At 29.6% G+C, this 7,284-nt stretch overlaps 1 long non-coding RNA gene across 2 annotated transcripts; it reads left to right on the plus strand.

Annotated features, from left to right (window-relative positions):
- Positions 1–1,636: 1,636 nt before the first annotated feature.
- On the plus strand, positions 1,637–5,907 carry LOC139824727 (uncharacterized). Of its 2 annotated transcripts, XR_011735262.1 has the most exons (5): positions 1,638–2,121; positions 3,334–3,737; positions 3,815–4,047; positions 4,111–4,665; positions 5,192–5,907. It is a non-coding gene; the product is annotated as an uncharacterized lncRNA (long non-coding RNA). The 2 variants fall into 2 exon arrangements; XR_011735261.1 differs by lacking the exon at positions 5,192–5,907 and having other exon boundaries at positions 1,637–2,121; positions 4,111–4,962.
- The last annotated feature ends 1,377 nt before the right edge of the window (positions 5,908–7,284 follow it).

The following is a 7,284-nucleotide window of genomic DNA, read 5'->3' on the forward strand; positions in this document are numbered from 1 at the left end:
ATATATATAAGATGACAAATATGACATGTATAACTTATACACTTTTTAGGCAAAAATCGACAACCCTTTCACCAATTCTCGCCAAATTCAATACCAACCTACCTTTAATAACACTCTATTCATAAAAAATATTAGCTCGATATCTCAAAATTTGCGGAAATCAGAGCAATCACATATAAATTTTTTTAAACAGAAATCAGTAACTTTTTTATTATTAGCAATTTTTTGAATTATATTATATTCCTCAGTTTTTTCTACCCCTATTTTATATACAATACTTTAAGATTTAGTTTATTAGGAAAATCTGAACAGAAAAAGTCATTAAATACGACTCTTTTAAAGAATTTAAAATTTTAGATATCCCAATTTTTTTTCAAATTGGGTTGTAGCACAATGGCAAATAGCCTATGTTACTCAGGAAGACATAATTTAAGCTATCCACCAGTGTAAAATGTTTTAAAATCGATTCAGTAGTTTCTAAAATTACCCCGAACAATGGTACAAACTTTTCCTCATTATATAATAGGAGAGAGTAGAGAAGTAGAGATTTAATTTTTTAAGAATAAGTTTAATTTTTCATTAATGGATAATTTTTTATTAATGGATCGATTTTCTTGAAACCGATGCCAAAATTCTTCTAATTTATTGTTGATGATTTTGATGAAACTGGTACCAAAAGATTACTAATTTTATGGGGATGGCTACTATGAGGTTAAAAATTGGGGGTTTTTATTGGGTTCTATTGGTGCTCCTAATTAATGGGTGAGTTTAGGGAGAGGGGAATAGACTTTGAGCCCGCGCGAAGCACGGGCGAAAAATCTAGTATTAAAAATAATTAAGAAAAAAATGCTTTTTTTATATTCTAGATTCCAGTAAAGAAAAAAAAGAAGAAAAGAAATGATCGGTCGACAGATGCGATAGAGAGAATTGCGGACGCTATATGTCAAGAAAACAATATAACCCTACCTCCACCACCAGAACCTGACAAAATAGATTCTTTTTTAAGTTTAGTGGGATTTAGATTACGGAAAATGCCACTAAAGACTAGATTAGAAATAATGCAAAACATATTAGAATTAACGTATGAAAGAATTATCCAAGAAAACATTTATGAATAACATTTTATATAAAAAGCAACATACAATAAGACATTTTTTTTAAGCAATTCAAATTTATATAACGTGCATTACTTAAATATAAGAATATTTTATTTTATATTTTATGGTCACAATGTTTATTATTAAATAATATATTTACATTTAGTAATCTTTAAAATGTTTAAATAAATATTTAAATGTTTCTAAATAAACTAACAATAAGTTGAATAATTAGTTATCAGAGGTTTTATTTTATTCCAATCCAATGTTTACATTTTTTTAAATATTTATCACACAACAATTATTAATTTTTACATTTTTATTTAGAAAATACAGTAAGTTATAATAAAAAAAAAGAAATCATAGAAAATGTTATATAAATATAATATTTAGAACGTTATAATCATGGATTTTTTAACGCAATGTTTCCTGTACAAAATATTTATAATTAAACATTATTAAATTGCCATGGTATAACTCCTTCAGTATTGAAATAATTGCAAAAGTTTTTACGAATTTCGATTGCGTTTCGTGTACTATTATTATTACCACATGTAGTAATATCTCTTAACGCGCTAATTTCGATGTCTTTTCTCCAAGAACCAACAACAAACCCATCAGGTCTATCTTGATCAACAAGTGTGTCATCAACATATTGGTTTTCTCCGATATCTTGCTTACGAAGAAAGTTGTGCAAACATACAATAGCTTGTACAATTTTTATGGATTTTTCTACCGTACAAATAATTGGTTGTTTTAAAATTCTCCAACGGCTGACCAAAATACCAAAAGTATTTTCAATCGTTCTTCTGGCTCGACTTATGCTAGGTCTACAATGCGAGTCGTAAAGTCGTGAGTCGTAAGAATTGACCAATCACAGTCGACTATTCTCTTCAAATTCGATTGTGATTAGTCAATTCTTACGACTCACGACTTTATGACTCGCATTGTAGACCTAGCATAAGACGGTAATTAAAAATTGTTCGTTCTTGATTTAAACCGCCTTTTCCAGGATACAGCCAAAGTAAGTATTCTGTTAACTGAAATGCTTTATTCCCTACAAGCAAGTAAGGTAAAGGTTTTACATTTATTGTAAGAGATGCTGGTTTTAGCAAATTTATTTCACGATTGTTGAATTTGTGACCTATTATAGAATCTCTAAAGATTCCACCGTCACTGCGTTCGCCATAACCTCCGATGTCAACAAAGGTTAAAATATAATCTGCATTGCAAATTCCAAGTAATACGATGCTATGGCTATGTTTGTAATTAAAATATGCAGAACCTGCATTATCTGAGCACTGAAAATAAATTTCAAGAATTTATATAATTTATTCTTACATTATACATATATTATTTTTACACCTGAAGAAGAACATGTTTTCCATCGATTGCTCCAATACAATGGTTAAAATTCCATTTTGTCTCGAAGTCACCTGCAATGTTTAGCCAATTATCTTCCTTCAAACAAGAAGGAAGTACTTTCTTTTGCAGACAATTCCAAATAGCATCACATGTCTCTTCAATGATATTACTCGCTGTTTAGAATCTATATCATGAAGAGTGTATGAAGTTAGCCCCCCTTTTTTTGAAATTCATATTTTTGAAAGTTGTTCCAGGTTGTTCTGACTTTGTACTACATTGTTCCAAAACGATATTCCTTAATTCTCAACAGTTTTTTAATAAAATAAAAAAAACAATTTTTTTGGCTGGCCTCCCTTTTTTCGAAAATCGAAATTTTTTATCGCTACAGATTGTTCTAGTTGTTCCAAACATTGTTCCAAAGTATTAGTTCGATTGGTTAAAAACTTTAAAAGATATTGAAAAAAGAAAAATTTTAAAAATAACAGTTTTTGGCCATTTATTCGTAAACAAAATGACTTACAAAACTGTCGATCTAGAACATATTTCTAACCGCGTAGAACAACTCAGAACAAAATTTTTAAGACTAGAACAAGAACCTAAAGGGTACTTTACTCTTCATCGGAAATATTATTTTTCAATTTTTTTCGTTAAAAATCTTGTTCCAGGCTTCCCGCTTTAAAACTATCGTGTTCTCCACTGGAACAACTCAGAACAAAATTTTTAAGACTAGAACAAGAACCTAAAGGGTACTTTACTCTTCATCGGAAATATTATTTTTCAATTTTCTTCGTTAAAAATCTTGTTCCAGGCTTCCCGCTTTAAAACTATCGTGTTCTCCACACTAAAACATAAAAATCAATTAATGTTTCAGCGGCAGTTGTCGACGACGTGCGTCAATTATGGATAATTTAACACAAACATTGGTACTGCAATTATATAAATTCTGTAAATAATCATAGAAGAAAATTACAGAAAGCAATAACGCTTGTAATGCCTGTAATAATTGAACATTTACAAGAAAAAAAAACGAAGACCATATAAAAAGAAACGATATTGGGAGTCTCCAATAGTAAAGAGTCGTCGTGTACATGGTAATTATGCTTCGTTGTTTCCTTTGCTGCTCACGAATAGAGAATTGTTTACCAATTACTTCAGAATGTCAGCAACACATTTTGAAGTATTGGTTCAGTTAGTTGGGCCTAGCATTGAAAGAACACGTGAAACCATAGCACGTCGACCTATATCTGTTGGCGAGCGATTGGCTTTGACACTAAGGTACAGCAAATAATTGTAAGATTTTAATTATAATTTAATTTACATGTCAGTTTGCGATGTATTTCTTTTCTTTTCAGATATGTTGTTTCTGGAGACAGTATGGTTTCATTGTTTTACCAATTTCGAATGGGAAAATCTACTGTTTCCAATATAATTTTCGAAACATGTACAGCATTATGGAATAAATTACGAGCATCTGTTTTAGAATTGCCAACAACTGAAGATTGGAAAGGAATTGGAAGAGGATTTGAATCTCAGTAGAATTTTCCTAATTGTATTGGTACAATCGATGGAAAACATTCCCATAAAGGTAAAAGTTTCGTGACTTAAAAAAAGAAACAAAAACAAAATCTTGTTCTATTTTCTTTTTTAGGCTCCCGCGGGTGCTGGTTCTGAATATTATAATTACAAAGGATTTCATAGTATAGTGTTATTGGCTATATGTGATTATCGTTACGCATTTACGATGTTGGATATTGGAGCTACTGGGCGCCAGAGCGACGGTGGTATTTTCTCACGATCAAAAATGAGAAAATATTTTGAAGAAGACAGAATGGGAGTGCCAAATCCGGTATCTGTATTGGACAGCGATACTGTTCTTCACTTTGTTGCAGTTGGAGATCAAGCATTTCCCTTGACAACATATTTAATGACACCTTATCCTGAAAATAACAAATTGTCACTTGATCAAAGAATTTTCCACTACCGTTTATCGAGAGCTCGAAGAATTATTGAAAATACATTTGGAATTCTTACTGCAAAATGGAGAATACTTTGAAGAACAATAGACGCAAATATAGAAACAATTGAAGCTATTGTAAAAGCAACGATATGTCTCCATAATTATATTTAATAAAAAAGGAAGAGTCGACATATTTTTGCAAGTCAATGGTAGATAGAGAAACAAGAAATGGAGATGTAATTCCAGGTATTTGGCGAAATAATACATCTGAAAATAATTTATTTCAAAATTTAAATCAACCAAATCAAGCAGTATTAAGTCGAAAAGCTTTACAAGTACGAAGAAAGTTCACAGAGTTTTCGCCAATGAAATAGCAGTATCCTTGGCAATTTCACCAAATTTATCGTTAATAATGCAATTAACTAAATTAAAGAAAATAGATTTTTTCACACACATTTTTTTATTTTCAAAGAAACAATTTTTATTTGTTAGAAATTTGTAATAACATTTTGTTGGAAATAAAATAAAATAAATAAACATGTATTGAAATATAATAAACTGCGTACACTGCGTGTCAATGATTCTTTTCCTGAGGTAATGGGGGAACATATAGAAATTCTAGTAATAGACTAATAGAAATAACCATAATAGCGTCTCTAGATTTCTGTGTTCCCCCCTTACCAAGGAAAAGGAATCATTGACGCGCAGACCGCGCAGTATACATAATTCTTTTTAATATTTTTGTGCAATCATTTTTTTGCTTTATGTACAGTTTCGTGGATACTGAAGAGCACATTGTCGAGATCAGCATCGGGTATATTCAGCATCAAGGACTCCATTAATTGTAGAAAATCTCGAATTTTCTTTTCTTTCAAAGTCAATTTTGACTGCGTAGTGTTTTGTGGTAAAGGAGCAGGGAATGGAGGTGGAATTATTGATGGTGCCTTTGCCAATTCGTTTAGAGCTAACGTTTTTTTTTTTTGCGATGCCGTTATTGTTTTTGTTGGTTCTTCCTCTTCTAATTTTTTCATTACTTCTATTTTCTTCCTCTTCCTCAGGGAAATTATCAATAGTCCTGAAATAGATAATAATCTATAAGATAAAAATTATTTTTTATAGATTTGAATTACTACTTTTGTTTAGTTTGTATTTCTTGAAGAAATGTCATATTTTCGAAATATGGCCACGATTCGGGAGCAGCGGCAGCAGATCCAGTTGTTTTTGGACGTGAAGCTACTTTTCTCCAAAAATAATCGACCAAACTTTTCCATTTTGATTGAACCACAATTGGATTAAAGAAAGAAGAGATATCGGGAAATGTATCTAAAATATTTAAAATTATTAAAGAATTAAGACGAGTTTGTATATTGTGAGAGCACATTTCAGTTTAGTTTAGAAAATTGTTTAATTTCTAATAAATTTTTAGGTCTTACCTTTCAAGTCTTCCACGATAAAGTCCCATGCAATACTTATTTTAAATTTTGACCTTTCTTTCATAGGAATGCAGTAATTCCATATAATTTCATTATTTTTTACTAATTGAATTAGATATGCGATACTTTCAGACGTCCAGATGATATTGTCTACTTCTCCTGTTTTAAATTTTTTTTTACATCTAGATTTTTCCAAAACCGAAAATTTTTTTTGTTTCGTTGAATTGCCACAAGGCTCATTTACTTTATTAATGCACTCATTAATATCTTCTACCATCTTTTCGCGTTCTCCATTGCCATCAGAAACAAGGCAGCCTGTTTCTGGATCAACTTTTTTAAAAAAACATAATTATAAAATTAAGACGGTTTTGCCCATAGATTTTGGTCTTTCTAAATTAATGTAATTTTGATGCTTATATTATATAAGCATCTTATTTAAACAATTTAATTTACTGCAAAAAATATTACTTTTAACCAGGGTGAGATAATATTTTTCGCAATAAATTTAATTATTTAAATAAAATGCTTATTAAAATTACATCAATTTAGACGGACCAAAATCAATGGTCGTATTGTCATGACGATTATTATAGTCAGTCGGGTCGATTAACAAGTCTTAACTGTTATTTTGATTAATTATAATTGCTGGCGAAGTAAATGTTACTTGCTCGATAATTATAAAAAAACAGATTTTTTTAAAAATATACCAAATTCTTTAAGCGGGTAGGCAATCTTGACAAGCAAAGAATTTATCTTTTTTCTTTCAAATTAAATATTTAAAAAATAAAAAAACTGAATATTTGAAATTTTGGCACATGATTCGCTATATTCTTTTATAATTTATTTAAAAAAAGAATCATTAAAAAATATTAATAGTAACGGGAGTTATTGCGGTAATGAAGGAAAGCAGTTCGGTAGCTGGTGGTGGACATGAAATCTCGAAAACAGCTCCAACGATTTCTTTTATAAGTTTTTTATAAGTTGTTGAAAACAATATCTAATAAGATATGTCGGAAACAGAATTTCGAAAAAAATTCTTTAAAAATATTTTTTAGTTGCAAAAAAGTATAAAATTGCATTTTCAATTTTATTAGAGAAAATGTAATTTTGCACTTTTTTGCAAATAAAATATTATTTTTTAACAATTTTTTTCGAAATTCTGTTTTCGACACATCCTTAGATATTGTTTTCAACAACTTATAAAAAATTTTTGAAAGAAATCGTTGGAGCCGTTTTTTCGATATTTCATGTCCACTACCAGCTATTACTGCTTCCCTTCATTACCAATAACTCTCCTGTTATTATTAATATTAATAATTTTTTTAATAATTATAAAAGAATATAGAATTATATGTGCCAAAGTTTCAAATACTCAGAATTCTTTATTTCTTAAATATTTAACTTAAAAAAATCTATTTTTTCGCTTGTTAAG

The sequence above is a fragment of the Temnothorax longispinosus genome, unplaced genomic scaffold (assembly GCF_030848805.1).
Source record: "Temnothorax longispinosus isolate EJ_2023e unplaced genomic scaffold, Tlon_JGU_v1 HiC_scaffold_531, whole genome shotgun sequence".
NCBI classification, from domain to species: domain Eukaryota; kingdom Metazoa; phylum Arthropoda; class Insecta; order Hymenoptera; family Formicidae; genus Temnothorax; species Temnothorax longispinosus.